Source organism: Rhyacophila brunnea, unplaced genomic scaffold (assembly GCF_057557595.1).
Source record: "Rhyacophila brunnea isolate RB1 unplaced genomic scaffold, BYU_Rbru_1.0 scaffold_73, whole genome shotgun sequence".
Taxonomy (NCBI): Eukaryota; Metazoa; Arthropoda; class Insecta; order Trichoptera; family Rhyacophilidae; genus Rhyacophila; species Rhyacophila brunnea.
Window position 1 is genome coordinate 66,592 of NW_028233343.1, and position 10,716 is coordinate 77,307.

Here is a 10,716-nt window from a genome sequence, read left to right on the forward strand (position 1 = left end):
ATTTAAAACCTATGTTTATACAAAACTAAGAAGGATGTTTTATTATTATTAGTTATGATATATAATTCTTTTATATATTTATGGGTTAATTTTCTTTTTATCAATTTTACCTATTTAGACGTAGTCAGCCCATTGGGAACATTACACAGCTCCTTGATACATCTTCCCCTAATCAATCTTCGTCAACTGCTCTTCTTCTCTTATATGAGATGAGTTCAAGTGTCTTGCGGAGTGTGAGAGCTTGCATGTATGCTTCTACTTTGTCCGGGATTTTAAACTCCTTGTTATGCTATGCTATATAAAACCTATTTTTATACAAATCTAAGAAGGATGTTTTATTATTCCAAGTTCTGCCTTATAAAACCTACGTTTGTACAAAACACAGGTAGATGTTTTATTATTCTTAGTTATGCCCTATAAAACCTACGTTTATAAATATCTAAGAAGGATGTTTTATTATTCTTATTTATGCCATATAAAACCACGTTTATACAAAACTAAGAAGGAAGTTTCATTATTCCAAGTTCTGCCCTATAAAACCTATGTTTATACAAGGCTAAGTTATATAAAACCAAAAAGAAGGGTTAAATATGAAAGAAGGGATTATTTTTATTTAGTTATCGCGGATAGCAAAATGGATTTCGCACAAAAACTCTGCATATGCTTTAATTCCGTTTAGAGAGTCTTCAGTCATCATTGCCACAATTTCCTGGTCATTTTTGCCTTGTCTTACAAACACGATTTCGCAGATACAATTGTATTCGTTTTCAATATTTCCCACAATTTCAGCGATTATTTTTTCTTCTTCGAGATCGCTGTTGTAGTTTATTTTTCCTTTTTCTTCGCATTCTAGGGTTAAAGTTTCTCTTCCTAAGTATATAAAAATTTTAGTTCCGTTATCGATTATATAAATTTCTTGGGGGTCTATGCTCATGTTAGTGTTTCTTACTAGGATTAGTTTGTTTTCGGTGTAGTATTCTGATACTGATGTTATTCTTGGATAGAATAGTCTTAGTGTTCTTTCTATTGGAAATTGTTTTATTATGTTATTGAAATGGTTTTTTGTTATTTGGAATGTGCAGTTATAACTAATGCTCTTATTGGTGATATTTTTACTTGAATTGTTGGTGCTATCGATGTTTTTACTGTTATTGGGAATGGTGTTATTAGTTATATTGATATTGTTGATGTTGTTGATAATATCATTAAATTCATTCTTTTTATTCACATTCTTGTCATTACTAAGGCTGATATTGGTACTATCGCATCCATTCGTACTACTGTTTACATACGTATTGCTACTATTGAGGTCTTTTCTGGTATCACAGTTATTCGATAAAATACTGCAGCATCCTCTATCTCCGATCTCTTTTCCGACATACATGTTGTGCTTCATTACGGATGATAGAAATAAGGGTGCTAGTTTCACACTTTCTGGCAACACGAGCTGGTTTTTTCCTGCGCTTGTCATATTTCTTCTGTAGTAAGAAAGACATTTTATTATTGGATCTCTTATGGAAGAAAATGGAGAGGCTGTGTTTTGTTGTATTTTGTTGGTGTGTTGTTTTATTAGAGTGGCTGTGATGGTATCCCATGCTAAGTTGTTGTATATAAGTGATGATTTGTGGGACGCTGGCAGGGTTAGGTTAAATACACGTACTTTTCTGGTAAATCCAGTGTTGGTATTATTTTTTGAATTATTATTTGATAAATCTGAGATCTCGATATCACTAAAAGTATTACTTACGCCCTTTACACTCGATCTTTCTACGCTACTATTCTCCTTTATATTGTCACATTCACTGTTATTATTCTTCTCCCTTATATTTTCAAATTCACTATTATTATTATTCTCCTTTATATTGTCACATTCACTTATATTATTATTCTTTTTATCATCACTTTCACTATTATTATTATAGTTTTTATTATCACATTCACCATTACTTTCTGCATTACTAAAATTCTTAATGTTTTTACTTTCATTGTTACTATTACTTTCTGCATTATTGGAGTTCTTAATGTTTTCACTTTCATTGTTACTATTCCTCTTAGCATTACTATCTTTTAATCTATCTATTTCACAATTATCGTTTTCTGCATTGTTGATTTGTCTACTATCTTTATCGACATTTCCCGTCACGCTATATGCATTATTGGTGTATTCGAGGTATTCAATTTCAACCTGGAAAACAACATTTTCGCCTTCTTTCATGCTATCCTCGACATCAAAAACATAAGTTAAACACGATTCGCTCGTTAAATGAGAAAACCCGACTTCAACCATATTTTCTACAACAGTATTAGCCACGATCTCTCTCTTAATAACCGAATCACTATTTCTCATTCTAACCCTCACATCATAAAAAGACGGTTTTAACAAAACGTTGATATCGCTTATACTTAAAGGTGATCCCGAAGTTCTAAAAGCTATATCATCAAGAAAACCATTTCCAAGTCCATTATTGCTAATACCATACTTTCCCAATGCAAAACAATTATATGTAGTTATATTAAAAAAAGATGATCGCGAGTCATTTAATCTATTTACATACTTTGTTGTATCGAATTTATCTATTATTTGATCGATAAACATACATATCTTGGATGTAACACACAGAGATGATAAAGATGTTAGGGTATCCATCGCTTTTTGTATACACCCTCTTTTTAAATTCAATTCAAAATTTTCTGATTTTAAATATGAAATTACTGTTAGTGCTTCTTGCTTCGATAAAAAGGATGTCGGCTCAAGAAAAGGAATATCATCAACACAAATATCAATACTAATCTTATTGGCTTGATTGACCTTATACAACTTAATATTTTCAGATGAAAATAAGATAATAGAAGTTCTATTAAACATTTCTTCATACTGTTCATCGTTAAGAAGTGACATAACTGTATCAAGATATATGTTTAAACAAGGGTTAATGTGAATTGCTAGAATAAGAACAGGAATGTTGTAGAGCTGATGCGTGAAAAAAGATGATGATACCATGTCTTCGGGTTTGTAAAATGGGTTGGTGATTGTATGACTGGAATCACTGGTGAGTGTGTGTGTGAAAGAAGGTACGATTACTTGTGATGATTTGTAGATACTCACTTCATTACATAGTGCACATTTTATTGTTGTTGGCGTGATTTTACAGCTTGGGCTTGCATAGCTTCGACACATGGAACACCTCCAAATAGATTCCATTCCATTATCATTAGTAGATTTATTATTTGTATTGCTACTAGTATTAACACTGGTATCAGTCTTACTGTTATTATTACCTGTGCTATATCTATTGGCATAAGTATTGCTACCAATATTGTTATTACCAATATGATTATTACCTGTACTGTATCTGTTGACATAAGTATTGCTAGAAGTGTTATTATTACTAATATTATTATTGCTAATGTTATTGTTACTAATATTGTTAATACTAATATTGTTATGACCAATATTACTGCTAGTATCACGAGTAATGCTAGAAATTTCTTGCCTAACATCAAAAGGCCTCACAACAACAGACAAAGGAACACCAATACTTCGATAAATAGAAGGACTCCCTGGCACAAAATACATAGAAGGTTTAACAAGAAAAGGTGAAGTGTTATAAACTTCTGAAACAACAACACCATCAATTACCAAAGAACTCGGCGGCAGCGACATATCTGCCTTAATCTCCGTAGTATAGATAAGCATCGGCAAAGACTTTAACTCACCATTAACTGTTTCAGGAAGACTCGGGGATGCATAGGCTGCCGGAGGTCCTTGAGAAGCGTACGCCTTTTGAAACTGGGTCGACCCTATTTCACGTGTATGACTCATTGAAGGGCACGAAAATAATAATTCAAATGGGTCTTTGATATTGTAAATTAAATGTTGAACCGGGGTAGACCTTTTGAAGAATCCAAAAAGTTGGAAAATAAATTTAACTAATAAAAATAATGTAGGATTTTACTTTCATAGTAATAAATTATAATTTAAAACATGCATGAAAACAAATTACATTATAATAAAAAGTAGGTTTTTACTTTCTTAATCATACTTTTTAGTTTAATTTGGATAATCCCAGCTATTTCAAAAAATATAATGAAAACAAATTACATTATAATAAAAAGTAGTTTAGGGAATTTAAATGAACTTTTTAGATGCTGAATCTCATTAACGCCGTATTTGTAAAATTTTATCTTAATTAAGGCATATCAAGAATATAATAAAACCTTTGAAGTAAAAAAATATATAGAAGTTCAATCATATAAATATTAAAATATTGAACATATAAAGACTTATTCTCCATTGCAATAAGGTTCATCATTTGATAGAATGATAATATATAAAACGAGTAATTGCAACTGATGATCAATCGGAAAATAAAATATATAAAGGCTTATTATTAATAACAAGGAACAATGTCAAATAATGTTCCTATAATATAACTTTCTCCAATTACTCATTATAAAACAAGTCAAATCTCAAAAAAATGTAAAGTTTAAAATATAATAAATGATTAGCTTTTTATTTTTAATTTAATTTCAGTACTGTAATTTATGAAAATCTCTTCAAACATAACGTGATTAATTTACAGTCTGCACATAATATATATGCTCTTGACTATATACCCTTCTCTTTTCAAGACCTCTTAATATAAGTATTCTTTCAATCCTATAGTTTTAAACTATTCAAGCATTTAATTTATAAAATAAATTACAATGAATATTTCCCCCCCCCCTAAAATATAATTAACACCATTGAAATAAATAATATGACATAAATTTTTTTTACGCATGCTTAATATACATTTAACATTAGGTAATTTTTATTTAAGGGCTATATTTATAGTCGTAATTTTAGTTTTTGTTCTCAGGCACAGCTTGCTTGATTCTCTGTTCACACAGCGTATTTATACTTTCGGCTATCTTCTCCTCTCCAAAGTCTTCTTCAATACCCCAACTTCTTTCGAGACCTATTAATTCAAGGGTTTTTCTCAATCCCAATGTTTTAATATATGCCTCAACCTGGTTGGTGACATCTAGTTCCTTCAGGTACCTTCTATGATATCGTGTCACCACGCCGTCCCATGTTATAACATATGGAATAATTTTTGTCTTGCATTTGTATATTAATGAAAGTTCAGATGCTAGCAGGTCATATTTTCTCAATTTTTCGTTTTCAACTATGTTTATGTTGTCAATACTTGTCACGCCAATTTCTATCAGAGTGATGCAGTTTACATTTAACATAAATTACAATTTTAACTAATTTCCACATATATAGGTTTGTGAAAGACCACTGAACTAATAAGTCCTTGAAAAAAGGGTATCAATTAAGATAATGCAGAAAAAGGTGATATAAAAGGTATGATGAAGTTTGCTCCAAGAATCGTATCGCACAATCTGTTTGTGAAAATATTTAAATCAAATCAAAATAAACCCATAAAAAATAGTTTAACTTTTGTATTTATTACTTTTATTTTTCACTGAAATCTGTTCAAATTTTTATTCTGCGAAAGTATTCAATACCTTTTTCTAATTTTAACGCTCTTATAATACCAGATCGGATTTATTTAAACTAAATTACGATTTTTGTTTGATCATTTTACAATTTCTTTTTGTGTTTAACATTGGATTATACATTTTATGATATGACACAACAAATTGTTGTCACAAAAATCATATCTGAATATTTTTTAGATTTATTTTGTGTTTATTTACATCTAATGTTAACGGCAATTTTTTATGCTGAAAACTTGAATCAAAACATTGTTTTTCGTTTTCATTTATAATAATTGGATTGAGTATACCGTGTTAACATAGATACACCACTTATAAAAGGCTTAATCAACACTAATTTTAGTATTTTGATTTCAATAATTATGTTCTTGATTGCCATAGTCAAATCTTTTACATTATAAAAACCTAAATTAAGCCACAAGATGTATTTTTTGTTCATTAGGTTGATGATAGGTGGCACACGTAAATAAAACGGCTTATTTATGATAAAAAATATTATGATGCGAAATTTAAAAAGGTATGGTAATATTCTAATAAAAATAAATAGATAAACAGGTTTTGTAATTTATTTACACTAAAATCACCGCCAATAAGAAGGAATTAAAAATGTAGTGGAAGAGAAAAGACAACGAATTAAATTTTTTTAGAAAATTCATGTGTTGCAAGCCTTTTTAGTATATATTCATGTATTGATTAATGTGGAAAATATATAATGCTTACCGGTTTTAATTTTGGATTTCTTTATATTAATCAGATATTATAAAAGATAAGTAAGAACCTAATCATTCATTTGCAAAGTATCTAATTACTTTACATAAATTAAGGTCTAAACTCTCTATAAATTTTCAAAAGAAACAACTTAAATTGGTTAAATCTAAAAAAGAAATAATATACAAAGTATCAACTAAAAATTGTAATTATTTTGAATGGTTATTAATAATTCTTACAAATGCATTCATTATAATATCAGTAGATTATAATATCAGTAGATTATAATATCGGTGGACTATAATAACAGTAGATTTAAATATCGGTAGATTTTAATATCAGTAGATAATAATATCAGTAGATAATAATATCAGTAGATTATAATATCAGTAGATAATAATATTTGTAGATAATAATATTTGTAGATAATAATAAGTTAAAGCCTCAAAAAACCATGTGGCTTGGGCATTTGTGATTTTATACATAAATTTTATAACCTACATGTATGTTTAGGCAAATATACGTGGTAATTATGTTTTTCTCGCCATAATTTTTGTAAATACAAGCATTTTCACCCAGAATTAATCTCATAAACACAAAATTTTATAGACTATAACCATAAAAATAAAAAAATTTAAATTTTTTTAACTGTAATTAGATAGATTTTTTATGTTGAGAAGATTTTTTTTATCAAAATCTTTCCATCTATTGGTATTGCAAAAAAAAAAATACATATTCAATTATAATGGCGTCACAAAATGACAAACATTAAATAAATTGATGATTCAGAATTACTAATTTTAGAAGTAATACTATAATATACGGATATGGCGATTTCTAAATTTTAAAGATCAAATTGGTACTAGCATATATTGTTTATTTTATACGAATCACTTAAATACGACGTTCAAAAAAAATCATAATTCGTTCAATATGCGGTTTTCTAAAGCTATTTTTACTGCTCTTCAAGGTACCTTAGTCAATGTACTTTCTACTTCTGTAATTATAGGACCCGAAGAAGAGCCTCTTACTCGAATTGTTGTTACGGGGCCAGGAGTAATTCCTATTAATACCACTCGTATTTCTACGCGTAATGAAGTAGCATATGGAAACAATAATCCTCCAGTCCTTCAATTCGAACCTACTATAAACCTCCCCACTATACCGGGTAGAACTACTACGAGCAGAACAACTTTCATTCCACGAATTCATAGTGCCGGGGGACGAAATCCTGAAGATTCATTATACTTTCGTGAATATCCGTCTTGGTTAGACGATGAAGATGATTATCTGTAAAGAGAACAAAATCTCTATAAAATTTAATCAATAAAATCATGTTTTTAAATTCAACGAAAAATAAAAAAACATTAGATTCTTTTTTTGAAGAAGATCACAATTAAAACTTGACATTAAATTAATGCTAGTACATATAGTTTTTTTTGTTATAATCTCTGAATATAAGGACCTGAATATCGTAAAATCATTCCCTTATTTTAGTTTTTTGCCGATTTCCAAAAAGAAAATTTTATAATTGAAAGTAAATACGGCAACTTATTTATAAGAAAGGATTACCAATAATAATGTGAATTATAAGACTTCTTACAAATTTGTTTGTGACAGGGCCGCCTATTGGGAAGAATGAAAATATAAATTAGTTGATTTTCGAATATTCATAGACAAAAATAGGTTAATATTATTGCTGCTTTGAGCTTAAGATTTAAAAATTTGTATGGTATATGAAAAATCGAAATTCATAGGGTAATCTGCAATAACCTTTTATGTTCTCTTTTTTTTTTAATAAATTGGATTTTGTGCTGTCTATAAATAGATAATACCATAATCCTATAGATATTATACATCTAAATACTTAATTATGATATCGAGAACTTAATCTTGCTGCTTCAAAAATAGCCAGAAAAATTCATGTTAAAAATATGAAAAATGCAAATAATATTCTAATAAAACCTTTATACAAGGAAGGAGAAGAATTTAGAACAGAAGTGTCATGGTGGATAACTTAACAGAAGTAAATAGGTTTATTTTTATGGTTTTTGAATGTTTATTATTGATAAAAATAAACTTATCATTAAGGAAAAAATGGTAATTTAAAATAACGCATTTATGTTCGTTCCATAAATTTTACCATGATTTATATTTTTTATGAATTCTGTTTTTTGATCTTTATAGGTACAATTGGCTGTTAGAAGAAAATAAAATACGTCAAAATATAAATTTTAATGGTGTTTTTTTATTATATAATTACTCGATTTGGAATTAATAACCTTGATTCATTCAAGATTAGTATTCTATTAGATCATCGTTTGTTATAATTGTTTGTTTTTGAAGAAGTAAATAGCTTGTTTATTTATACCCCTAATATGTAGTCCATTTATAAATTAATGGTAAACAATGTTTTTAAAAACAAACCATGTATCTAAATACTGGAAAATAATATTATACAAATTAAATATATTTAGGAAACTTATTTCGCTCTTTAAATACACGAGTAAACTTCAAGTAAAAACAAAAAGAATTTATATATGAAGCGTTTTTGTCTCTAATTAGCTTCATTTTTTTTTATGAAAAGTTAAATATTTTTGACTACACTGTGATTCGTATTTCAGGTTTTCAATTAAAACATTTTTTACTCGCGTATTAGCTTTTTAAAAGGAGTTAAATGATCTTATCATTACAGGATATATATAAACGTTAATTAATTAATTTATATAAGTATAAAAGATAAAGTAGAGTATACTTTTTATCATTTATGTTTTTAAACACTTATAATTTTTTTGAACCTTGAAAACACAAGAATTCTATTTACAACACATTTTTAGGCGTTATTTTATGGCTAAACTTCTATTATCTATAAACTAATGGTTACTTAATATCTGATAAATACATTAAATTACTAAACATTCCTTCATTTAACATAAAAAACACTTGAATCATGATTTTCTATTAGATTAAGCCTATGCATATAATATGTCTATCTATTTTCGTAAGGATAATACATTAATTTTCTTTTTCGATTTTTTATTTATTTTTCAACAAAATTAATTATAAACCCAGATATTATTTCATATGGTAATCTACATTTTATTTTAGTATACTTTTTCTTAAAATATAAATATTAACGGATGGTGTGTGTGCCTAGATTTTTTTATATTTGCCGTGATATTACCATCAATATATTTCAAACACATTGATTTTAGTGCAAAAAAGGTCGCGAATTTTTGTGTTAATAATCTTATTGACAAACTTAAGACTAATACAGCCCATTTGAGATAAAAACAGATATTTAAAGCCTATACTTATAGGAATGTTGATTATTCTATCCATCGAATTCACTCGAGATAGAAATCAAGATGCATCTTATATGTGCTTTCATATTAGAAATTCGGTCAAAATTACTAATTTCTAAGATCTGGATATATGGAAACACTGATTACGAAATTGTTTCATTCGTTAGTTTTTTCTGAAAAAAAAAGCATTTTGTTCAACTATTCAAACATTATATCGATAGTTAAAGAAGTGAAATACATGTCTATCAATTAAAAATCTATAATTATATGATATAAGATGGGCATTTAATAAAAATACTTTGTATTCAAGAAATATTTTTAAATCAGGGATTTTCTTAATTTTTTTTTGAAAAAAAGTTTAAAATAGCCTAGTATATAATTTCTAAAAATGTTTATATCCTTTATAATTATCGTTTTTCGGATAGTAAAATAACAAAAATCATCTTAATATAGTTTTTCGGCATGGAATCTTATCAATTTATAGTTTCAGAAACAAGAATACTATAATACATCGAAACGTGAACACTTTGTCAAAATAAAACAGGTTTTATATTAAGAAAGTAGAAACTGCGTTATAAGAGAATTCTTATCAATAAAAAATAAGATTTAGGATGGAACTTGATCTTAATAAGTTTTTAGGTTGGAAGAATGAAAGATATTTTAGAGAATAGGATTAGACAAAGTATCATATTTTATGCTCGATATGATCATATGATACCTTTCGCGGCCACAAAAATTTTTTATTTCATGAAATTTAACTATAGATAAATTATTATACTGCATGACACTCTAAAAGAAAAATGTGACTAAATGAGTATATTCATTTATAATGCGATTGTTTGAATACAAAATGTCATAAGTTCTATATTAAAGATGTTGGCATACTAGCTGTGTTATGTACATAAAAACAATAGGATTAACTACGCTTCTCATAATAAGTCTAGAAGAATAAAGACATGTTGAGAAGATTTTAAACGATGGGTACAAATAATTAAAAGCCAAATCTGTTTTATAGACCACAATAAATTTCTATCAACGTTTTTAGATGACTGTCAAACATATATAACGATATTAAAGTGTTATATTATGAAAAAAAAGTAATATTTGGCCTTCTATGCTAATAAATTGTAAATTTTACCGGAAAATTTTATTTAAATACCATGAGTATGTATTCAAATTTAAAAATATATATTAA